General features: G+C 38.1%; 1 protein-coding gene across 5 annotated transcripts in view; it reads right to left on the bottom strand.

The window, feature by feature from the left end:
- FOXN2 (forkhead box N2) overlaps window positions 1-26,557 on the bottom strand; it is a 57,233-nt gene extending 30,676 nt beyond the window's left edge. For 2 of the 5 annotated variants that reach the window (XR_004352826.1, XM_032652706.1), the window contains exon 1: window positions 26,177-26,345. The gene's annotated coding sequence lies outside the window, so the exon portion shown is untranslated. Of the gene's footprint in view, window positions 1-24,997; window positions 25,092-25,390; window positions 25,446-26,176; window positions 26,346-26,501 lie in introns of those variants that run through there. The other 3 variants (XM_032652707.1, XM_032652708.1, XM_032652709.1) reach the window with 3 other exon arrangements.
- Window positions 26,558-26,761: the final 204 nt, after the last annotated feature.

Raw genomic sequence — 26,761 nt, 5'->3', positions numbered from 1 at the left:
TTTTGCCAACCTGATGACTATGAAATTGTAACTCCTTGTGGTTTAATTTGCATCTCCCATATAAGTAATGGGGTTGAATATCTCTTCATATACAAAAGAAACATAAAAGTCAAGTGTATATATATGGCAAACATATATATATATATTTGCTATTTAGATTCCCTCTTCTATTAAGTGTCTGTTGAAGTCATTTGTATTGTTTGGATACCAATCCTTATATGTGATGCAAATATCTTTCCCTATTTAGGTGGCTTGTCTTTTTATTAGTTGCCTATTAATGAAAAAGTTCTTAACTTTAATAGGGTGCATTAACCCTTTTCTTTATGGTTACCATAGTTTATTTCTCATTTAAGAATTCCTTCTGGGGACTTCCCTGGTGGTGTAGTGGTTAAGAATCCGCCTGCCAGTGCAGGGGACATGGGTTCAAGCACTGGTCTGGGAAGATCCCACATGCCGCGGAACAACTAAGCCCATGCACCACAACTACTGAGCCTGAGCTCTAGAGCCCACGAGCCATAACTACTGAGCCCACGTGCCACAACTACTGAAGCCTGCATGCCTAGAGCCCATGTTCCGCAACAAGAGAAGCCACCGCAATGAGAAGCCCGCGCACTGCAACGAATAGTAGCCCCCGCTCACAGCAACTAGAGAAAGCCCACACGCAGCACGAAGACCCAACACAGCCAAAATTAAATAAATAAAATTTATTTTTAAAAAAATAATTCCTTCTGTACACCAAATTCATAGAGCTTTTATCCCATACTGTCTTCTAAATGTATTATAGCTTTTACCTTTCACAGTAGGTCTTCAATTCATAAAAAAAGTTATGTACATATTTTTTACTCAATTTCATTTTTTTACATATGGATACACATCTGTTCCAGCATTATTTGTTAAAAATTTTCTCTTTCCTGCTGGAAGAACCAATTCATCATTGGCCCTTAGCATCTCTAACATTCTCACCAGGTATGCCAAGACTGAAAGGCCTTTATGTGGGCCATTTCTCAGGGTTGTGTTTGCCACAAACAAAATTGAGGGATGACCTAACATCTCCCAGACAAAGGGCAGTCCAAGCTCCATTAACATTTCTTCTTTCATACATGAGTTATTTAGACGAAAATATCTTAATTTCCATGTGATTTTTCTTCTTACTGATTTCTAACTTAAATGAATTGATCTATAGGATACGAATCCTTTGAAATCTGTTGAAACTTACTAGATGGTCCAGTATGTGGTTGATTTTCATGATGATTCAGCTGATGTTTCCACAGTGACTGGGTGCAATATATGTCCGTTGGATCATGCTTGTTAATTACATTAAGTTTTCTATATTCCTGATTTTTTTTTTTTTGGTCTGCTCTCTTTACCAATTAATGAGGAAGATATATTACAATCTCCCACTATACTGGTGAAATTTATCAATTTTTCCTGGTAGTTGTATTAATTTTTGCTTTATTTGTGGTTTTGGTTATTAGTTGCATACAATTAAAACTTCTAAACATTCGTGGCGAAATGAAACATTTTCCATTACATATCAATTCTTCCTCTCCCATTGCGGAGCACAGGCTCCGGACGCGCTCAACGGCCATGGCTCACGGGCCCAGTTGCTCCGCGGCATATGGGATCTTCCCAGACCGGGGCACGAATCCGTGTCCCCTGCATCGGCAGGTGGACTCTCAACCACTGCGCCACCAGGGAAGCCCTCAATTCTTTTTTTTATCTCTAGTAATTCTACTTGTCTTAAAATCTATTTCAAATGATATCCCAGCTTTCATTCCATTAACATTTGCCTGGTATATCTTTTTCCATCATTTTACTTACAACATGTTTTCCTTTTGTTTCTTTGTAGTCTGGACTAAACCCCATATAGCTGAACATTTTAAAATATAAGGTATAGATATATTTGGATTTACTTCTATCATCTTATCTGTTGTTCCACACTGTGTCTTTCTCTCTTTTCTTGCCTCCTTTGGGATTATTTTTTTCTGGTTCCATTTTTTATCATCTACTAGTTTGGAAGTTATATATTTATTTCTATTACTAAAGTGTTACCATAACATTTTTTTTTTCCTGCGGTACACGGGGCCTCTCGCTGTTGTGGCCTCTCCCCTTGTGGAGCACAGGCTCCGGATGCGCAGGCTCAGCGGCCATGGCTCACAGGCCTAGCCACTCAGCAGCATGCAGGATCTTCCCGGACCGGGGCACAAACCCGTGTCCCCTGCATCAGCAGGCGGACTCTCAACCACTGCGCCACCAGGGAAGCCCATTACCATAACATTTTTATCACACATACTCATCAAAATCCAAAGTTACTTTTAATCTTCTCCTGAGTAACAAAAAGATCTTTTGGATACTAGTTCCAATCACCTCTCCCCAGTTTATAAAATAAACTGACAATTAGTAAATAACTAAAACAACTGCTATTTCAGTTTTTTTAATCCCATAAGACACTATTATTATTGTTTATACAGTTTTTAAAAAATTAACTTACACTTTATTAACATACGCTTACCACTGTCTTTGATCATCATTCCTTTTTGAATCTCAGACTTTCAATGACCATTTTCCTTCTACTTAAAATGGTCTGCTAGGGGGATGGGGGAGCAATGGAGTGGGAGTTTGGGGTTAGCAGATGCAAAGTATTATATACAGAATGGATAAACAACAAGGTCCTACTATATAGCACAGGGAACTATATTCAATATCCTGTGATAAACCATAATGGAAAAGAATATGAAAAAGAATACATGTAACTGAATCACTTTGCTAAAAAGCAGAAATTAACACAACACTGTAAATCAACTATACTTCAGTTAAAAAAAAAAGTGGTCTGCTAGTGAACTTTCGGATTTCTCTGAGCATGTCTTTATTTTGCCCTTGTTCTTGAAAGTTATTTTTTGCTAGCTGTAGAATTCTGGGTTGAACTAGAGTAGGTCACAGCTTCTAGATTTATTTTCACTGAGTACATCATTTCATGATCTCTATTTCCATTATGTTATTGAAACCTAATAATCCTTTGAAAGTGTTCTGTGTTTTCTCTTAAAAATTTTCCCTTTATTAACCTCTTTTATATTTTCCACTTTATTGTCTCTCTGTACTGCATTCTGAATCTCTTCAGGTTTATCTTTTTTTTTTTAACTGATGTAATTGGAATGTTTATTTATTTAAATTCATTTAAATTTATTTACTTATTTATTTTATTTTTGGCTGCGTTGGGTCCTCATTGCTGCGCAGGCTTTCTCTTGTTGTGGCGAGCAGGGGCTACTCTGAGTTGCGGTGCACAGGCTTCTCACTGCAGTGGCTTCTCTTATTGTGGAACACGGGCTCTAGGCACGCAGGCTTCAGTAGTTGTGGCTCATGGGCTCTAGAGTACAGGCTAAGCAGTTGTGGTGCATGAGCTTAGTTGCTCCACAGCATGTGGGATCTTCCCAAACCAGGGTTCAAACCCACGTCCCCTGCACTGGCAGGTGGATTCTTAACCACTGCGTCACCAGGGAAGTCCCACGTTTATCGTATCATTTTTTCTTCAATGGGGTCTATTTGCTTTTACCTATTCCTTGAATTCTAATTTCAGTTACTGTATATTTTCATTTCTAGAACTTCTGATTCTTCTACAAAATGTTTGTTTGCTCTTTTCCTCATTTTTAAGCTTTCACTGAACATATTAAATATAATTATTTTCTATTTTACACCTGATAATTCCAAGATGTGAACCATTTGTAGGTCTGATTCTACTGATTCTCTTACATTGTGCCCTGTTTCCTTAGATGGCTTGTAAATTTTTATTTTAAGCAACTCATTTTCATTGTAACTTTACCAACAGGAATTCTCTGACAATGATGATTTGTGCTGCTTCTGTCAGGCCCCTGGGAGTAGTAACAATCCAGGATCATTTAAAATTCTTATAACAGAATTCAAATGCGAAGTATAGAAAGTGAGGAAGTGGAAAAAGGTAAGAAAAGCAAAGAGAGAAAAGAATAGGGCAGAGGGGACTTCCCTGGTGGTCCAGTGGTTAAGAATCCACCTTCCAATGCAGGGGATGCAGGTTCAATCCCTGGTCAGGGAACTAAGATCCTATATACCACGGGGCAACTAAGCCTGTGTGCCACAACTGGAGAGCCTGTGTGCTGCAACTACAGAGTCCACGTGCTCTGGAACCCACGTGTCACAATTAGAGAGAAGCCTGCTCGCCGCAACGAAGGATCCCCCATGCTGCAACGAAGACCCAAAGTAGCCAAAAATAAATAAATATTAAAACAAAACAAAACAAACAAAAAATAAAATAAAATAAAACTCTTAGCTTGAGGTCTAGTGTGAATTCAGGCTGCAAACCAGCGTGAGGGCTGGATTGTGGTAACAAATTTTCAGTAGAGATTTTTTATTTTTCCTGTTAGCAGCAATATTATAGAAAGATAATTTTCTTTGTTGGGAAAGAATTTCTAGATCACTCTTACACCTAGAAGGTATATACCCCTATGGAAAAAGGGCTATTACTGGAGAAGACTGCTAAATGTTTTACTCTGGTGGCTCTGGGCTTTGCCTCCTGATCCCTGAGCCCCCAAAAGGCCAGGAAAACAGAAGCTCACTTGATTTGGTAAATACCCTCAAGGAAATAGCCAGCTTCAGTACTCAGCTTACCTCACTGGGTTTCCAATTAGTGTTCAGTCTAAATATTCTTTACTTTTGTGCCAGAGCACTGATGCATTTTGTCCAGCATTTTAGGTTGTTTTCAGCAGAAAGACTCGTCCGGGTACTTAGTTCCCCATGCCGCTGGAAACGGATGTTTACATTAGTTTCTGATGGCAATATCTCTAAAGAACATTATCCCATATTTTAGAGCACTGGTTCTTCTCTAACTTACATTATCCCGTATTTTAGAGCACTGGTTCTTAAGTTTCTTCTGCCTCCACACACTTGAGGAATTTCACTTACTCCTATCACTAAGAGTTGCTTGTTATGACAGTGATTCCCAACTGGCAGTAGGTAGAAGACATTTCCTTGGAGGTGAAAGGTGGTAATCAAAAACTGTGTGTACATTTTTTTCCCCAAGAGGTTACTTCTTCTCATCCCTTTAAAAAATCATACTTTAAATAAAGGAAAGGTATTTTAACCCCTTAACTATGATTCAAGCTATTATAAACAAAGATTTGGTAAAGAATAATACTTATAGGGATTGCTCAAGTATATAGGACTATTTGCCACTTTCTCAGTGTTTCTCAATAAGTGTGTGCCATGGATAAACTCTGGGGGCCACAAATTTGCAAATTTTCATTTTGTGTTTTCATTTCAATAACAATATAAAGAGAAAAACGAAAGACTTAAAAATAAACTTACTTCAGAAACTAAAGTCAGTGATTCTAAAAATGGGATATATAATTATTTTCTTTAAAAGGGATCCATATATTATTCCAGTTACAAATACTGCTTCACACTCAAAGGTCTCACATTTGTTATGCTTGAGTTACTGGATTAATCTTCCTAGTTCTATATCCTAGTCCTCAGTTGTACTGTAGTCACTGTACCTGACTATACAGGTATATGATCCCTTACTTAAAATCCTTGAGGGCAGATATATTTCAGAATTCAGAATATTCTGGATGTTAGAAAGGGACTACAATGCACACGTGATATGTTATACAGTGTGTCAGTGAGGTCTGAGGCAGGACCCCATAATAAAAATGTTAATGTTTCTGCAGAAAAATGTATATTCACAGTAAGAAGGGAGTAAATAAAGACCATCAATAGTCTTATATCAGTTCAGATCATGTTTTAACACTACATGGGTTAAGAGAAAACTTTTGGCTTTCGGAGCACTTTGGATTTCTAAAACATGGAAATACAATTATAGAAGCATTATCTGCTATAGACTGGAAATCCAGATAAATTTCATTAGAATTTCATATAAGATATGATAATGCACCTTAAGGTACATGAATTTAATGCATCAACTTTGTAATTTTTCCCCCCAAATACTTAGGAACCCCTTTTTGTCTACTTGTAGTTTAATAGTTGAGGATACAGAATAAGCAATTTCCTGACAATATTATATTATAAATTCTAAAATGTCAGAAATATCTAAATGTATATAGGAATTTAAAATATATTCCAAAGCTAACATATAAACTATATTGGATTATGATTATAATATCTCTACATCTGGTAATGTGGATAAAAGATAGAGAAAGCAAAGTATAAGAGATACACTATTCAGAATAATCTCTCCTTGTCCTTTTCTAAGATGCTTCAAGAAGAAACCTTTTACTCCTACTACACTCATGGCTCCGTTGTCATAGGTGTTAGATTCTATGGTAAAACAGTGTACAACTATAAAATGAAAGGCTTCTTCCTTGAGAAAGGAATATATATATGTAATACTAGAAGGTACTAAACAGAAAGTTGGGGAGGCAGTACATTTGAAGTTAAAATTGTGAAAGATAAGGCAATTTCATATTATAAAGTCATAAAAGTGAAATCTAAATCATTATTATTAACATTAGAATCACATCTGGTGGCAGTGAAGCAGAGGGCTAAAGAGCATGAGCTGTGAAGAGATATTGCCTGGGTTCAAATTCCAGGTCTGCCATTCAACAGGCTATAAGACCTATCAACGAAGAATTCTAACAGTACCTACTTTCATAAGATTGTTAGTACAAATTAAATGAGAATAAATATAAAGGACTTAGAACAAAGGTAGAGAGTAAGTACACAATAAATACTAGCTATAGAGATGGTAATTATTATTACTGTTATTAATTTTTAAATTATTATTAGCTTTCTTCCTAAAGTAGTAGATTTATATATGTTATATCTCTCGAACACAAAAAAATTAGGGTATAAAATCAGTAACTATACTTTGTGTTTTGAAGAAATTAAAAAAAAATTCTAGTATTAAGGATGGGCCTCCTTTATGACCAGTGACACCCTCTGGTGAGGCAGAAATTAGGACTTCTCAGAAGAGTGCTGCAATAACAGTTTCATCATTTTCTTTATGATGCGACTTTCACTTCCTTATTCTGTTTCCATGAACTTTATGTATGTCAGTCTTTTACCAATCATACCACATGACAGAACCTTTCTTCAAATCTTTCTAGTTTAATAATCTAAAAGCATTTAAATCATATAAACTTTCAGAACTTTTTTTAGTTTTTTGTTATTAATGGCCCCAAAAGATTTTAAGTTCCTTTATTAATAGCTGCCTAATGCTAACATTCTAACAAAAGAATTTATATAAAAAAAAAACTACATTACCTCTGAAATAAAATATGTTGAGTTTTCACTAGTAATGACATTCTCAATAACAAAAAGATACAGTGGCAAATATAATGCTATAATCAAAACAGCACAGGAATATAAATACCTACATATATAGTTATATTTATTTGTATCTGACTAGTTCAGAATCTATCATGAATCTACCGAATTCTTACCAAGTTAAAATATTCAAAATAATTTCTTTAAGATATTACTTATATTATTTATACTGTAAATTTCAGGATAACATCTATAGTACCTTAAAAATAGACTCATGTATATAAAATTTAACAACCCAAAAAAATCAGGCTCTCAGCCCAGCAATTCTCATGAACATAAAAGTTTTTTAATGTATACCTTAGTAATATAAATCCATAGCAAATAAGAAATAATTGCAATTAATTCAGTTCTACTGTGTTTAATACTTTTAAAAAGTGCTTTTCAAATTATATTATTGAATTTCATGTTACACTTTTCAACTTTAATTAAGTTTTTATCTTACCTATATCATAGTTCTTAAGAACCCTAAATCCGTAAGTTATTGTTTGCAAGATACTTTTTTAATTGTTACAAATTTAGATTTAATCCATAATATTATTTAAGAATTCATTTTAGGAAATGAAAAATAGCACTGAAAAAAGACATCAAAATAAAATAATAGTTAATTTTTGATATCCCAAAGGAAATTTATTCCAATTTATTTCTTCCCTGCACCCTTGAGCCAATCATTGAATATTTCTGTCCTCATTACACAGAAAGGATAAATGAGGAAAATCAATTTTGCTGTTTCTAAAAAAATTTTACTACACTGGACTAAAAAGGAAGCATGCCATCTGTTATGTTCTACTAGAACTGGAAAGAAGTTGAAACCAGCTCTTGAGCAATTGTACTGAGAAGCCCCGAAGAAGACTTAAAGCACGGGATGATTAATCTGGAACTATGCGGCAGCATCTGACCTACAGATACAGTTGTTTCTCACCGTCTTCACCCTACTAGTCTAGCTTCCTATTTAAAATCAGTCTCATTATAAATACTTTAAACATCTAAATTCCTGAAGCATGTGACAAATGAGTATGATATTTGGTTGTATTTAATTATACATATTTACAATTTCTAATTATGCTTTTTTACATGGTCTTAAGACATCTGGAAACTTTATTTCTATTGACTTGCTATTTTACCTCTCACCAAGAACTTAATGTCATCAGTAAATTAAATAATCTTAGAAGTGTGAAAAGAGTAACCAGAGAGTAGGCCCCTTCTCAGATTTGTGGCTTTCCCATCCAATCACTTTAAAGTAACCAATATAAAAAACCATTTGACAGTCTAAGACAACCCTAGCAAGGGGAAATAGGCTGTCATTCACTTAGCTCACATGACTAAACAATGTTTTCCATAGGAAAAAAAAAATCTACTACAGAGTTAAGGCATACACAGAAATCGCAAATGTTTGTGAATTTTATCAGAACTGCCTGGCAATTACTTCAGTTCTTTACTGTAATTTAAGCTTTGTCTCTGATTAAGATTTACGATATAATAAAAGGAATTTCCATTCAATTTCCCGCTCCTTTCCTCACCTTCACCTCCTTAGGAATAAACCATTTTTATTAATTAATTATAAAACATACCATAACTCAAGACTGGAAGCCACAGTACTATATTTCCTAGATTTATTCAGCAGTATAATAAGCTTATAATAAGCTCAACATAAAATATTTTAGCAGTTTACAGATACTAATTATTTTCAAAATCTTAAGAGTTCCTCATTTTTAAATAAGGAAAACAATTTTCTTGTTAATTTATCACATTGGTAGTGATAATAGCGTAACACTTATCGAGCACATACTATTTGCAAGGCTTTGTGTAACAAGTTTAATGCTAGAACTTTATAAAGATATTCTATTAACTCAAATTATCTGATAACTTTGGTAACCCTGAGGTAAGAAAATTAAGCCATATAAAAGGAACTCACAACCTTTTCTACAATACATTCTTTGTTTTAAGGTTCTCTATCATAAATACTGTCCATCGCATAAAATCCAATATTGAGATTAGAGGGTAGATTCAAATCCCAAAAGTACTACTGCAAAAAGACGTATGTTTGATTATAATGCTACATGATGTCATGTATCCAGGACAACTGAAGCATTATGATCTCTTAGGGATAAAACTGCCTCTTGGTCATAGATTTAGGTGACACAGCATGTGATCCATTCATTGTCTCTAAACAAAAAATGTGTGCAGCTGCATTTTCCTGTCAAGAAAGGGAAAGGGAGGGAAGGACGCAGAATACAAAAGGGTCAAAGATTTGTCTCATAGAGAAACAGTTTTTCAAATAGGGGTAAAAAAAGAAATAAAATTGAGAGGGGGTGCTTCCCTGGTGGCGCAGTGGTTGAGAGTCCGCCTGCCAATGCAGGGGACACGGGTTCATGCCCCGGTCCGGGAAGATCCCGCGGAGCGGCTAGGCCCATGAGCCACGGCCGCTGAGCCTGCGCGTCCGGAGCCTGTGCTCCGCAATGGGAGAGGCCACAACAGTGAGAGGCCCGCAAACTGCAAAAAAAAAAAAAAAAAATTGAGTGGGGGAAAAAACCTTTCCCCAACTCCTGCTAAAAGCAGAGAACACTAAAATTGGGGAGGGGAGTGGGATCTGTTGTGGTAATCTTCCACTGAATCCACTTTTCTCCTACGTTAACTTGCCCAAATACATCGTGTAACCATGGTTCAAATGCCCTGTCTACCTAAACAATTTTGTGCTACTTGTATACAGTATATAGAGGTTCCCTACACATTGTCACAGCACTTGTCTCCCCCCACGCGCCAAAAAAGTCTCAGTTGTTCATTTGTTTCTTGGAGAAGTTAATATGAAGCAATAGCTTTATAAGTTAAAAAAAAAAACTGCTTCTAACCAGTAAACAAACATGATATTTTCCATATAAAGACCAAATATATATATATATTTTAACAATGAATCCCTAGCGCATAACCCTGCCTTTCACACAGAGAAATACTGGTTTCAAAAAAATAGTACCATAAGAGATCTAAATTGAGTGAAAATTGTTTTCTCTGTCGAGAAAAATAGCTATTTCTAATAAATGTTTTTAAAAAGTTCATGACAAAATAATTTGTAAACTTCTATTAGTATCTAAAACATAGCACTAGTTTACCTTACATGTTACTAAACATAGTGAAAGAAAAAAAGCGCTTACTAGCTTTCAGAGTAAATCTAGCTGAGAAAACCCATCTTCTCAATCTTTGGGACTACAATCAATGCCATATCTGAACCAAAATGCGTTAAAGGCTGAAAAAAACTGACAGTACAGAAAAACAAACAAACAAACCACAAATGGAGAGAAATATCCTTACCATCTAGAATTAGAAGTAATGTCACCTGTGCTACAAACCATATAGAGACCAGTTAGCCAACAAACACTTTGGGTTTTTTTTTTAGATGTTGGGGGGGGGGGGTAGAAGTTTATTTATTTATTTATTTATTTATTTATTTGCTGTGTTGGGTCTTCATTTCTGTGCGAGGGCTTTCTCTAGTTGTGGCAAGCAGGGGCCACTCTTCATCGCGGTGCGCGGGCCTCTCACTATCTCGGCCTCTCTTGTTGCCGAGCACAGGCTCCAGACACGCAGGCTCAATAGTTGTGGCTCACGGGCCTAGTTGCTCCGCAGCATGTGGGATCCTCCCAGACCAGGGCTCGAACCCATGTCCCCTGCATTAGCAAGCAGATTCTCAACCACTGCGCCACCAGGGAAGCCCAGCACTTTGGTTTTTTGATAGCCTTGTAACTGTACTTGAAAAGTTATTTTGAAAGGAACAAAGTTATAGAAACCTGAAAATCAACAGATCTAATGTCCTAAAGTACAAAGATAAATTTGGTTGGCATGTGAATACAAACAGGTGGTATTTTTTATCACCAAAATTTATTTATGTGTAATATGGTTTTCAGTGCCTTGAATATAAGCTATAATTAGTCAGCCATGCAGTAAAACTACAGTGAATTGTTCCACTGAAAATAAGCATCTTTTAAAAGCACACTCATGATCAAAATAAATTTAATAAAGGCAGACAATGATATCTTACCTTACTAATAACCCCCATATCAAATTTGGAAACCAAGATTAAAACTTAAGACTGTATACTGGTTGACTTAATATACTGATTTTATATGTAATTCTAAAAACAACACAAAAGCATGATTAACTTAACACAGAATTAAGCCCTCTTTAAAATAGGACTAAACTAACCCTATATGAACCTTACTTAAGTAAAATATATTTATGCTAAAAATTATTAAAGGTATATATTATTGGTATTTCCCTGGTGGCACAGTGGTTAAGAATCTGCCTGCCAATGCAGGGAACATGGGTTCGAGCCCTGGTCCAGGAAGATCCCACATGGCGCGGAGCAACTAAGCCCGTGTGCCACAACTACTGAGCCTGCGCTCTACAGCCTGCAAGCCACAACTACTGAGCCCACGTGCCACAACTACTGAAGCCCGTGCGCCTACAGCCCATGCTCTGCAACGAGAAGCCACCGCAACAAGAGAAGTCCCCGCTTGCCGTAACCAGAGGAAGCCCACCCGCAGCAAAGAAGACCCAACACAGCCAAAAATAAATAAATAAATAAATTTACTTTTTAGAAAGTATATGTTACTAAATAGACTAACTCCAGAGCATTTTAGAAAGTAGTAATACTTAACTGTAATAATCATTCAAGTTTCTAAATAAACTTATATGGAATATAAAACCCGAATTCTAAGTAGCCATATCAACTGCAGCTATTTACAGCTAGTTGTCACTACTAGTAGATAGAATCAGCAACTGAGTGGATGTTAGTTCCATTTGATAATACTATATAGAGAATACTGAAAGAGAATATGGCTGTTTTTCTTCTTGGAGGTAGATCAATGTTGGTGTTGGTGGTGGTGGTGGTGGTGTGTGTGTGTGTGTGTGTGTGTGTATTTTTTGTTTTGACCAGTTGAGCTTCAGATACCTGTGAGATACTTAAGTAGAGTGGGCATTTGGGATATATGAGATCTAAAGTTCAGAAGAGAGGTTTGGTCTGGAGATAGATTTTGGAGTCGTTAAACCTGAAATCTGCCCATCTTTCTCCACTTTCACAGTCACAACTATAGTCCAGGTCAACATCATCTCTCATCTAGACCACTACAATGGTAGTCTACATGAATGGTACCCCCTACGGTTTGTGTTCTGCACAAACATACGCAGTGGCTCTGATAATATCTTCCTAAATTAGTCCCCCTGCATCTATGCCTGATGCTCCTAATTTGTTTTCTATAATACAGCATAATCTTATAAAATGCAAAACTGAAAATGTCCCTTTCTTGCTTAACCCATCAAAGGGACCCTTAGGTCAAAGTCCAAAGGCCTTAACATGGTGTATGAGACTCTGCATAACTTAGCCCCTGTCTAACATCTCTGGCCTTATCTTTTGTCACTCTCCCTTGTTCTCCCCACTTGAGATGTCTGAATAGGCCATGCTTTCTCCTCCTTCCTCAGGGTCTTTACAAATGCTACTATCTTTGCCTAAAATACTCTTCTTCTCATTCTTACTTGTATGTACATTTCACCTAGCCCTAACGGCTATCATTCGTATTTCAGCTTAAAAATCTTAAGAGAGACTTCCTCTAACATCCCAGACTACAGAGGGCCCCAAGTTCATTTCTTCCATAATTGTCTATACTTTTTAATAACATTTGGCACACCTGAGATGGCTCAATACACATCTTTCCTAACTGACTGAAAGCTCCATAATGGCAGACAAAACAGTTGTCTGTTTTGTTTACTGCTCAAATATTTATTGTCTGACAGATCTTGGTTCCAGCTCTGCTACTACATAACTGTGACATCTATAAACTGAGATGGTTGAACTTTTGTTCTACAATAATCTAAGTGCTATTAAAAACTGAAATTCAGGGCTTCCCTGGTGGCACAGTGGTTGAGAGTCCGCCTGCCGATGCAGGGGACATGGGTTCATGCCCCGGTCCGGGAAGATCCCACATGCCGCGGAGCGGCTGGGCCTGTGAGCCATGGCCGCTAAGCCTGCGCGTCCGGAGCCTGTGCTCCGCAACGGGAGAGGCCACAACAGTGAGAGGCCGGCGTACCGCAAAAACAAAACTGAAATTCAAATATTACTAGCTTTCCTGTAGATATATACATGGTAAGACCTTTCCTACTTGTATGTACATTTCCAACATGTGTGAGTGTGTGTATAAATTATGTACACATAATTTATGTAAATGAGAGCTAGTACTTTCTTACATAAAAAAATTCATTGAATGCTTATTGATACCTGGTGTTTTACTTGTATTAACTCTTTTAATCTTTGTAACAACTCTACCAGGCAACTGCTATTATGTCTATTTTATGAGGAAACAGATGCAGAGAGATTAAACAGTGTGCCCACATCACAAATCATGAAGTGGCACAACTGTGATATAAGCTCAGGGAATAACATGACTCCAGAGCTCATGCTCTTCACTAGTATACTAGTTGTCATCCTACCTAGATTGCTTCATAGGAATAACAACAAAAAAAGCTACATACTATCATCAATATATCTGACTCAGTATCTATCAATACATCCTCAACCTAATGCTCTTCCATATGAAGTTAGTCCAAACTAGACAAACCTGTTCAAATACTTCCTGTACATTTCTTTATATGCTTCCTCCTGCTATTCTAAACATCAGGGTTGTCTACTCTCCCTACCACCAATCAGTCAAAACCCTAATACTTAAGGCCTCACTTAATGACAACTCCTCCATGTAATTCCCACCTGGACTTCTCTTAGGGATTTTCAATCTCTCTCACAATGTTCCAATTACATTTATATGTCCTCTTTTTACAGTAGTTATTTGTGTCAACAGCTCAAAAGAAACAATTGACATGAAATCACTTTATAAACACTAAAGTTCTATATTATAAAGTATTTAATCCAGACTAAATAAAAAACCAGAGGAGACTAGGAAACAATGGGTTCAACACACCTAAGCAGAATACTTCAAGCAAGTACAACCTGACTCTAACTTGCTGCCAACTAGACAAGAAACACAAAGGTAAAATTATACTCAAATTATACTGCATGATAAGTTTTTTCAATTAAACAAAGGAGACATTTTTTTTTCAAAGGAGACATTTTAATCAAACTACATGGAACAAAAAGTTGAAGGGTGAAATATGATATTCATTAAAAACAAATTTACTGAGCATTAACTTTCAAGTAAAGAATATTATGTTAGATACTATGTTCCATTCTGCTCTGTGATCTTTTCACTTCCTAAATTTCAGTTCTCTACTTAAGAAATATTTGGAAAATAGTTTTATCACAAAAGGAAACTTTTTTTTTTTTAAAAGGAAACTTTTAAACATCAATTATTTTAATTCCATCTGAACAACATGCTCTTTTGAAGTTGCAATTAAAGAAAGCCTAATGCTAATCCACGTGTATGAAGAACTACTAAAGGAAAAGTTTGAAAAAAACAGAGATAATGAGTTGTTAAAGGTACTGACACACCATTAATAAGCCTCCATTATGACTATAAAATCCACCTCACTCAATCCCACTCATTGGGGAAAGTTCCTACTCTGTGTTCCCACAGTACTAGAATCCATGTCTAGAAGGGTATGTCTCACACTGCAATTATTTACTTTCATGCATCGGATCCTTGTTATTAAACCCAATTTTTTCTCCATGATTTAAGAATGGTCCTAGGTGTACACAATGTAGGTTAGCTTTTGAATATTGGAAAAAGCTAAAGCATTAAAAGTCAAAGCACTAACACTTGTATATGTGCAACAGAAAGACAATCCCATGACCCTTTCACAATTTCCCAAAGGATCTTTAATAGATTCTTAAAGGCTCTCTTAACTATGAAGAAATAATCAGGGCAAAACAACAGGTTCAGAATTTTGTGACATCTATATACAATCAGTGGACGGCATTAAGTGGCAATAATTTCAGAAGAAATGAAAGTTTTTTGTCAAGATTTTAGGAAAAAAAGACATGACCACTCCCTGAATTTAAATTACCAGGAAGATGATTTTGGGAAGATGGCAGCTGTCGTGGCAGCAAATTTTTTTTTATTTCTTTAAATTTTTTTATTTTTATTTTTTGCTGTACACGGGCCTCTCACTGTTGTGGCCTCTCCTGTTGCGGAGCACAGGCTCCGGACGCGCAGGCTCAGCGGCCATGGCTCACGGGACCAGCCGCTCCGCGGCACATGGGATCTTCCCGGACTGGGGCACGAGCCCATGGCCCCTGCATCAGCAGGCGGACTCTCAACCACTGCGCCACCAGGGAAGCCCGGCAGCAAATTTTTGATTCCTTGCAAATCTTCACATAAAAACAGGCAGAGCAGCTATAGAGCAAACCCCAAACCCATGGGTAATAACTACAATAAAACTATTTAACAAAGTCTCCCTGCAAACCTCAAAATACAAGGACATAAACAAACCACCAAACAGCCCACAGACTTATTTTCTATCAGTGTCTAAGTGAGAGAAAATAGAGGGAAGCAATGAGGTGTCTGAGGAACTTGAGAAGAGAAGCACAAAACAGCCAAAAGGTATTCCCTGGAAAGTACTGAGAGACAGTTTGTGAACAGAAGCTGAAGCTATTCCAAAAGTGGGTAAGTGCAAGGGGTCTACAGTAAGGCCTACAGGCATGGAACAATCTAGTCCCTTTGAGCTCTCAAAACTTGACCTTTGGGGCTCTCTTCCAAGACAGACCCTACACTTAAGAGGAAGTACTGGGAATAGAAACAAAATTGAGCAGGACAGGGAAAAACAAGATTAAGGAAAGAGGGTCCGGACATAAGTGCCAGAGTAGAAAGAGCCAGAAAATCTCTGAAAGCCATCCACCATTTTTTAAACAATGGAAAAAACAAAAAACAGAGGACTGTGAAGTTAAAAGAGCTATCGGAACCAAGCCTCCTCCTACAAGTTCAAGAAAACTAGTTTCATAAAAAGAAATGATGAAAAGTGTTGAGGGTTGAATATCATACAAAGTTACAATAAGGAAAGAGAAACAAAAATAGTTAAACTTGGGACTTCCCCAGTGGTCCAGTGGATAAGAACCCACGCTCCCAATGCAGGGGGCCTGGGTTCGATCCCTGGCCAGGGAACTAGATCCCGCATGCATGCCGCAACTAAGAGTTCTCATGCTATAACTAAGAAGCCCGCATGCCTCAACTAAGAAGTCTGCATGCCGCAACTGAAGAAGCCTGTGTGTTGCAACAAGGATCCTGCGTGCTACAGCCAAGACCCAGTACAGCCTAAATAAATAAATAAAATAAATATTAAAAGAAAAAAAAGAAAAATAGTTAAATGCAGAGAAGCAGGGCAGAGGGGGAAATGGGAGTTGTTCCATGGGTAAAAGTTTCCATTTCACGAGGTGAATATGTTTTAGAAATCTGCTGTACAACACATTTCCTATAGTTAACAATACTGTATTGTACACTTAAAATTTTAAGAGGGTAGATCTCGTGTTAAATGTTCTTACCACAGTAAAAATAAATAAGTAAATAAAATAAAGATATAAAAGAAAAAACAGGGAATAAAATTATATCCTACAATGAAAGCATGCCAGAAAGATATGCTCACAGGAGAGACAAAAATGAGCTTCTATTTCAAAAAGAGCTTAAAAAAATTACGTAAGACATGAAAAAAAAATCAGAACTAGAAAAGCTCAGGAAAGTGGGGTGTGTGTGTGTGTGTGTGTGTGATGGTGGTGGTGTGATGAATTGGGAGATTGGGATTGACATGTATACACTAATACATATAAAATAGATAACTAATAAGAACCTGCTGTATAATAAAATTTTAAAATTAAAAAAAAAGAGAAGCTCAGAAATAAAGTGACAGAGCTCAAGAAAGAATCTGAAATAAAAGGAAAAAGAAAACCACTTCAGAAATGAAGACTTAAAGGAATACAAGGAAAAATAAACATATAAGATAAAGCCTTAAGAGAAACAAAGGGTAAAAAGGAAGAAAACTTAATCAGAAAGAAATAAAGAGGAAGGGAGAGAGGAGGGGTGCAAGCAGGCTAACCACACTGTCTAAGGACACATACTTGGGTAATAAAGCCAAAAAGAAACTTAAGGGATTTTCAAAAAAGTTAGAATAGTGGTTAGTTTTTTTTTTTTTTTCTTGCGGTACGCAGGCCTCTCATTGTTGTGGCCTCTCCCGTTGCGGAGCACAGGCTCTGGACATGCAGGCTCAGCGGCCATGGCTCACGGGCCCAGCCACTCCGTGGCATGTGGGATCTTCCCAGACCGGGGCACGAACCCGTGTCCCCTGCATCGGCAGGCGGACTCTAAACCACTGTGCCACCAGGGAAGCCCAGTGGTTAGTTTTTGAAGGAAGGGAGTTATGTTTTGGAAGAGGCACTCGAAAGGGCTTCTAAGGTGGCTGGCAAAATTCTATTCCTTAACCTTGAAGATGGTTACATGAGGGTTGGCCTTAGAATAATTCACTAAGCTGCACATTTCTTGTGTGGTTTTCTGCATCTACATTTTATTTTACAGTAAAAAGCATTTAAAAAATTTAGAAAATAAAAAACCATAAATGGTATTAATTTAAAACTTCTAGCTATCAGTAGAAAACATAGTAACAAAAAGCTCTTGGAATAATCTTCAAAATGACTTAAAAAAATTACACGGCAAACCGAGAGACAAGTTTCCCACAGTGTTTCATCATGATGCCTGGCAAACAGGACAATGAATTAAAACTCCACCATCTTATTATACAGAACCTACCTGTTCTGTTTTTCACATGTAACACATAGTTTAAAAGTGTTTGACATTTACTCATTCTTAGAATAAATTTCAACTGATACTTAAAATTTGTAAAAGATTTTTTCAGTTAAGAGGTACTCTAAAACTGTGAAGAAAACTCACCTTTGAGACAAACACGGTCTTCTTAAAAATAAGTATAATTAAATTCAACAAACATTCATTGAGCACATGTACGAGGTGTTTACAATTTAGTTGAAGAGATATGTAACACATATAAGAGGAAGCTATATATATAGTAAGTGCTTTGAGAAAGGTAAAAGTAATATGGGTTCAGAAGAAAAGGGCATCCCACCTGCATTACAATTCGAACCAGACACATCTCATATTCCTCCAATCCATCTTCTACAATACTGGCAGAATGATCTTTCAAAGACCCCAAGTCCCCTTTTTAAAACACTTCACAAAATAACAGTACACAGCAGGCAATTCAAAAGCCTTACAAGAACCAGGCAGGCAACAAACAAGTGAAGCTGGTCTTCTGTAAGACAACAGAGAATTATGGAGACCGCCAAAAGGGGGCAGCTGCTTATAAGCTTCACCGAACCAACCCATGAAACCAATGCTGCCACGATGTTCAATTTTCCAAGGGACAAAAGAACTCTAGATTTTTGTGTGAAATGTACCAATATTTAAGTGTTGACAAATATGCAAAAAAAATTTTTTTTTAATATTCCTGGCCAAACAAAACACAGCTGTAGGTAAAGGTTGCAAACCGTGGCTTACAGAAATGGGTCTGATATTAATATTCCAATAGAGGGTCCCTACTGTCCTCAAAATTGAATAATGGCTGTCTTCCAATTCAAAGGGAAAAAATGAACAATTTTCTCTTATAAAGTTTTCTTCAAACTTTAGCATCTGCTACCATTAGTCTGCTAGCAATAGCAAAAATGCAAGAAAAAGTAGAAAAAGAACATTTGATTGTAGCCTCAAAACGGTTTAATCTTTTTTTGGTTGTGATTGTTTTTATCAAAAGTTGTGCTCATACCCACCATTTTATACTACATAAAGTGTTATATGGTCAAATTTTCTATTCCTAAAATTGTTTCTAGATTGTATGATACAATCAAATATACAAATGTATCTGTTCTTTAGCAAAAGAATGCCATGAGACTCCAGAAAAACCATGGGCCTAATAAAATCTACAATCTTTAATACGGTGGCCTACAAATTCCATAAAAAATCTGGTTCCTGTTTGCACCTATTTCACACCACCCCAAGCTTCCGGAATATACAATGCTCTTTAACTTCTTCATGCTTTTAGATGTATTTTAGGCTCTCCACCCCATGTTTCAGAGAGACTCAAAGTCATCTCTCTAGGAGCCTTCCTTGAATTATACAATTTTTTCCAATTATGCTTCCTTAGCATCCTATTTAGAGCCCTATTATAGAACTTACTTGCTATTTCTGATTATTCATAATTATTTGCTTATTTTTCCAACTCAGCCACTAGACCAGTAGTTTTCAAACTTTTAATGCTATCCCACAATAAGAAGTATATTTTTATAAGAGATCCATGATACTTACATATGTAACGGAAACAAAATGAAATAGCACTTTTACCCTTACCACATACAACACACTGAAATTTTCTATTTGATTGTATTTAAGATATGTTGGTCACAATTTACTATATTGATTCTCTATCCTCCATTTAAGAAATATTGTACTAGAATATAAATCCTTGTAGGCAGAACAAAAATACATTCATTTTTATGCTCTACCACAGACCATAACATTTAGTAAGCAAATGTTTAAATGAATGAAAATAGCAGCATCCTGTACTAGAAAAGTAAAAGACTAATAATAAGGTTTTGAAGTCAAGCAGACCCATCACCTACCAACTTTCTTATGCTATCTCTGACAAATGACCTAACCCCCTTACATCCAAGGAATAACACCACTTACTTAATTCACTATGACAATAAAGTAGTGGCACTCATGTCACAGAATAGGCATTCTATAAATATTAGTTTGCTCTCTTTACCCTGTATTCTTCCTTACTTTTTCCTGGGAAAGAAGTATCTCATCCTGGCAAATATCCATTTTTTCAAAGACTTCAGGTCACAGTACAAAGAATATGAAATTTTAAAATCTGACAGACCTGGGCTCAAACACCCAGGGCTGCATTTACATAACTTCTGTTTCTTTATGATAAAATATGTCCTGCACAGTTGTTTTGGAGAATTAAATTATATACTCATGTGTCTAGCATAATGCCACACCAGAACATAGTAGGCACCTGATAAAAGGTAGTAATTGTTGCCATGATTATTAATAAATGTTGCTCAATCAGCATAGAGGTAGAATTTAAATTGAACTTTTAAGGATGGAGGAGTTGGACAGAGGCATAGGGCAGGCAGAAGGAACAGTAAAATCTCAATTTACAAGAAATCTCTTCCTGTTTTCCTGTATTTCCTCTTTTAAGATAAACCACAAGGATGTAAGTTTATCAATTTCCTCAATTCTCTACCTCCAAGGTTATATAAAAACTCAAAATAACTGTTCTCTGTGCCAAAATTCTAAGTTAAATATTAAATTATGCTCAGTGGGCTGAACACTATAAAATGTGAAAAGTGTAAATGTATTAATAATACATTTTAGGGAGAATTTCAATAAGAGTCCAAAGTAACAGTGCTTTTAGTTAACCCAGGTAAGGAGAAAAAATTAACTGCAATTCTTATTCAACACGTCTTTCAAACCACTTCTTAGAAAAAACCGCTAAGTAGCAGAAGCACCAAATGCCTCTGAAATACAATCAAGAAGCCAAGAATTTTCTTATACAACCTGCAGTTTATAAGATACGAAGATAATTAACAATAATTAAACTATTCTGCTAATTAAACAGTAATACACCTACTTGGAGAGAATCAAAGTAATTTTCCCTTATCCATGTTGGTAGCAAAAAGATGGTTATTTTAATGATATATATATTTAATCTTTTTGATAACAGCATATTTTCTAAATGGCTACTTAAGAACTTTATTTAGCCTTTTAGGCTTACAGTAATACTATGCTTACAACTGTCAGTGAAATAAGACCTATGTAGGTGAGGGGATAAATTCTATTTACTTTATGTTCACATCAGGCAGACTCCAAAAGAGTAGAAATGATGTCTCTTGCTCACCACTATATCCTTAGCACTTAAATACAGAAGATGCTCAATGAATATTTGTCTAAGTTTAATGTTTATTTATGGACAAGAAAATTAGATTGAGGGAAATAAAAATATACATAAATTAAAATTAGGTCAAGGCCTTGAGCATGAGCTATGCTTGGAAACTTGATTCCAAAGAGTATGATTGGGTGGGGAGTGAAACCCAACAAAGACCTCAAACAGGTGATCAACATTTGTCAACGTTGTATCAATTTTATGTTCTTAGTATATACCCTAATAAGCTGTGAAGAAAATGGCACTTCACCTCTGTTGTCTTCCTCCCTAAAACTCTAACCCCAGTCTAATCATGAGGAAAATGTTAGATAAATCTCAACTGAGGGACATTCTATAAGATTTCTGACTAGTACTCCTAAAAACTGTCACAATCATCAGCAATAAGAAAAATTTGAGAAACCAGAATTCTGGAACAGAAAAAGGACACTAGGGGAAAACTAATGAAATCTGAATAAAGTATGTAATTTAGTTAATAGTAAAGTAGCAATTTTGTTTCCTTAGTTGTGACAACTGTACCACTGTAATGTAAGATGTTAACAATACGGTAAACTGGGTGAGGTATACTGTACTATCTTGCTATTTTTCTGTAACTGTAAAACTATTCTAAAATTAAATGTTTATTTAAATTTAAAAAGTTAGGGTAAGGGGAATAAGAAATATATGAATCAAAATCCTTTGGAAGTGAATGATGATAAACATTCTTTTGGTTCCTATATATTTGGTAGCACTCTCATAGAGTGGAAATTAAGTTACTGAACAAGTCTACAGTATTAATTATGAAGTCACATATGACCAAAGCAGATGCCCCTTATTCTTGTTTCCCAAAGCATCATTCTTAGGCCTCAACACTTCAATTACTAACTCTATAACAAAAAATTGTAATATAGCTGTCACCTCTATATTGAATGGATTATCTCACAGCTCTAATCTCTAGTCATTAAAGGTTATATTCACCTTGATATCTCCCACTCACCTAACACTCCAACTAAACTCACCATCTTCTTGACTATGCTCCCCTTCCAAACCTCCTTCTCAAAGTTACTAATTTGTCCTTTAATAGATCTCTTTCCTTCCCATAGTCAATAATTAGTCCTGCACGCTGCTGTCAAATGAACCTTCCTCAAATAAGGATTTTATCCTATCATGCCAAGCTTAAATGCCACTTTTTTTTTTTGGCATTAAACCATGCTTAAATTCAAAAGTGATGTTTTCAAGCCCATCCATAATTGGTTATTCCTTTGTACCCTTCACTTATAAAAGAAAGACCTTTCCATCCATCTCTCTACCTCATAAGTGCTGCCTTTCCTTTACTCAGAAAATAATCAAATACTCACTAAGCATATAACATATACCTGAGGTGGGGGGAAAAAGACTCCTCTGGGTGGTCAAAGACTATAATTTTCTTGGGGTGATAAAACCTAAAAAGATAACAAAGAATATGGGCATTTGTCTTATTCAAGGCTGTAGCCTCAGTTACTGTAACAGTGCCTGGCACATGGTAGGTGCTCAAAAAATATTTTTTAAATAAAAACAAGGCAGTATAGAATGCTACAACCCAACAGAATAATATGCTATTAGAGAAAAGAATTTCAGTTGGAGAGGTGGAAGACAGGTCTAAAATTCTATGATTCTAAGGCTAGCAGGGCAATCAAGATTTTAACCAAGCCTCGAGTTTGAGAAGATCTTCATCAGTTAAGAGGATGCGTGCAGGTGCATTTCCAACAGAAAAATGTTGTATCAGCAAACGTAAAAAGTAGTAAATTGTTATACCATGTTGAAGTAGTGAATAATGAACAGTTCCTGTACGTCAGTGGAAGATAAGAAGGGAGAAGACTGGGACCAAAGTTTGAAAAATCTTGAGAAGAAATTTGGTATTATGCTTGATATAAGGTGTTTTAGTTGTTAAAGTGATATAACCTTTAGGAAAATTAATCTAATGGGAGTAACATGAAGGTTAGACTTTTGAAAACAAAAGCCTTACTTTCTTCAAGAAGCCTCCCCTATCTATATCATCTCACATTGTAAACTTTTTTTCACATATATTAATCATGTCTCTTCAACCCAAGAATAGGGATCAAATATTAGAACACTTTTTCTTCCCTAAGAAATCAGCAAAGGGACTTCCCTGGTGGTCCAGTGGTAAAGAATCTGCCTTCCAATGCAGGGGACCCAGGTTTGATCCCTGGTCAGGGAACTAAGATCTCACATGCCGTGGGGTAACTAAGCCAGTGTGCCACAACTAGAGAGAGAAAACCCGAACACCACAACTAGAGAGAAGCCTGCGGGCTGCAACGAAGACCTCACACAGCCAAAAATTAAAAATTAAAAAAAAAAAAAAATCAGCAAAGAATTGGGCCCTCAAAACTTTGTTTTTGGAGGACCTTTTTACATTTATGCAAAACCCACTTACTAAAATGACAACAATCTAAAAGCAAGGCACACACATATAAGCTGCCATAAGAACAAGATTAATCCTTGTTTGGATGGCACTTTTTAAAGTTTTATTTGATAGCCGGATTCCATAACTAATTATGTAGCTATCTCCCAGCATATGTTTTCAGTGCTTCCTGCTTTATATAAGTATTTCTTCACCTCATTTAGTTTTCTTTCTCAACTATGCACTGCTCTCAGCGGTCAGCACACATATTCATTTCTCAATTTCATTATCTTTTCCGCACCTAAGCCTCTCCAATCTTTTTAACTACTAGCTTCACTGAATTAGAATTAGAATTAAAATTCTAATGGTACTACTGTTAACTTCTCCACACAGTTCTTTTAAACATTCTAAGTGTTTTCTGTGGTTTAGCATTCTTCAAGTAAAACTGATTCAAATAAAAACATGTTACAGAGATAATTCAAATTCACCAAAACATTTACAAAATGAAACATGATGCACTAGTAACCAAGGATTGTATGTAATTCTTAAATTCTATAAATTCCAAACTCTCCAAAAGTTTATCTTCAACCTGTTTTTTACCTTACTTTAGAATAATTTATTTAAAATTATTTCATTTTATTTGTTTTACTTTTTATTAATTTTTTGCTCTTCAGCCCTTGACCTTTTACTTTTATATATTCTAAAACTTTAATTTCATTCCCTTAATATCTGTTGATGTTAACATTTATATAAACTGTTAATACTTTTCCTTAAAAAAGCTTAAGAAAGTGCCCATGCACAAATCAAACAAGTACTTATTTTATCCCTAAACAAGTGTTTTCACTGGTAATATATTTATATCTTTTCAGATCACAATTTTTATGTAAAAAGAGAAAAACTGAGATTTTTATGAAACTATTCTGCAGAAATCCTGCAGAATGTGATTATTTCTGATTACATTAGAAACTCTCATTAACGACTCTGAAATTCAAACGGTTTTTTTCCAAAGTTGAGAAACTCCGTAATGTACTCTTCTATTCCCCATCACTCCTTAATGGTACCTAACACTGCTGCTTAGATTTTAAAGATAAATCATCAAAACAGCAGAAAGCAAAAATGTCAATATATACATTACAAGGACTGCTAGAAAACAGTCTTCCATTCGGTTGGAACAGAGATAGACATGAACGGTTCAGCTTTTTCTACTTCCATCTCAGAAAACACCAAAATACAGGTGGATGCAAAGCTACCGCATGGTTACAAAGCCCCCTGGCTACCAGTGAAGCCTCAGCCCTGGCTGCGCTAGGGCGCTCAGTTACACTCAACCGGCCACGTGGCTGTCACAATCAGAAGACAAGATTAACAGCGTAAACTAACCTGAAAATAATAACCTCCTCCCACAACCTCGGAGTTGGGGTAGAAGAAATAAAGTATGTGTCATTTCTTTGCACGCTAAGACTTTTTTCCTGTAAGGAGAAAACCAAGTACAGAGGCTGCTTTAAAGAGGCTTTAAAGCAGAAATCAGGTCCAGGAAGATCCCGAGAGTGTGCCCCCAGTGAATTAAGACACGCCAACTCCCGTGAGCTGCGATGGGAAAAGAGGCACTCTGCAAAGGGGCAATAGGGTGGAGTTGAGTAAGACGGAGCACTACGCACATGGGCCGCCTTCCCCTGACTCCCACCGTCCTCCCGGGTTCCAGCCTCGCTGCTGTTGCGATGGGGCGAACTCAGAAGGCTTAAGAGCCTCGCACACGCCCACACGACCTCTCACCTTCCCGGTAAGGGCAGAGATAACCAAGGGCCCAAGAGAAGCGGCGAACAGGAAGTGTCCATATTGCAGCGCTGAAACACTGACTCCCATCCCACCAAGACAGCCCACCCTCGCAGGCCCCCCGGGCGCCCGCTGGAGGAGGGGCCAGAGGGTGCCTGGGTCGGCCACCCCCACATCCGGGACCCGCCCCTGCCCACCCCCAACGCCCAGCCGCCCCGCTGCTAGAAGTTCACTGCTGGCCGCACCCGGAGCCTTCCCGGGCACTATTCGGCCGGGCCCAGCCAGTCCGCCCGGGGCCGGGCGAAGGCTCCACGCCCCGCACGTCTTGCTGCACTTTATGCCGGGGGCGGGGGGAGGGGGTGCGTCTGTGCTGCAAAGACTCCCGACGGGCTTGGGGCGCTTCCCCCAACAGAAGATTCGTCCCGAGTCGAGCCCTAAGCGTCCTCGGGGCCACCTCCAAGCCTTTCTGAAGAGCCGGCAGCCCTCGCCGCGGTTTCCGCCGCGCGACACCCGCTCCCGGGCGGTCATTACACCCCTCAGGAAAAACTCCTAACTCCTCACGGGGCCGCACTATCCTCAGTTCGCCAACCCCCCGGGAGCCCACACGCCACCCAAGGCGCGCGCAGGGGAGACCCCCGCGCCAGCGCCAATCCCTCACGGGACAAAAATGTCCGGGCCCGTCACGGGACAGCCGCCTCCGCGCCCCACGCCCGGCGCCCGCTCTGCCCGGAGCGCGGACGCCGGGCGGCGCCTGCTGAGGAGGGCGCCGCTCCTCCCGGGACTCACCGTCAGCTCGGCCGCCACAGCGGAGGAGTGAGGAACGAGCAGGGGAAGACACAATATGGCAGAGCACCGCAGCTGCTCCCGGCGGCTTCCAGTAGCCGCCTCCGGGAAGACGCGGCAACGAGCAGGCAGCGGCAGCTGCGGTGGCGGCCGCGGCAGTACCACATCCCCCTCCGGCTCTCTTCCTCCCCTCCCTCCGCCCTCCCCCGCTGCCATGGCAACGCGGCGCCAAGGAGATGAGCCCCGCCCCTCCCTCCGGTCCCCGCCTCCAGCAACCCCTTGGGAGGGGGGCTCCTCCCGTCCCTCCCTGTTCCCTCCCACCTCCTACCGGGGGGCCAGGACTGGGACCCGGCAGGCTGCCCAGGCGGCGGGTGTGGGAGGAAGGGGGATGCGGTGTCCGGAAGGGCGGGGCTCGCACGGAAGCAGGGCGGAGACGTTGTGGGCCAGTCGGGTTTCGGGCTGAGGAGGGGCTGGGGAAGGCGGGAAAATGGAAAGGCCTCGCTTGCCCCGCGAAGGACCTATAGGAATGCGGCGGGGCGCGGCGCGGCCGCTGAGTGGCCGAGATGGGGCGGAGGCGGGGCGCGGCTG

The sequence above is a fragment of the Phocoena sinus genome, chromosome 13 (genome assembly GCF_008692025.1).
Source record: "Phocoena sinus isolate mPhoSin1 chromosome 13, mPhoSin1.pri, whole genome shotgun sequence".
Classification (NCBI taxonomy): domain Eukaryota; kingdom Metazoa; phylum Chordata; class Mammalia; order Artiodactyla; family Phocoenidae; genus Phocoena; species Phocoena sinus.
This window is presented reverse-complemented; position numbering and strand designations above follow the sequence as displayed.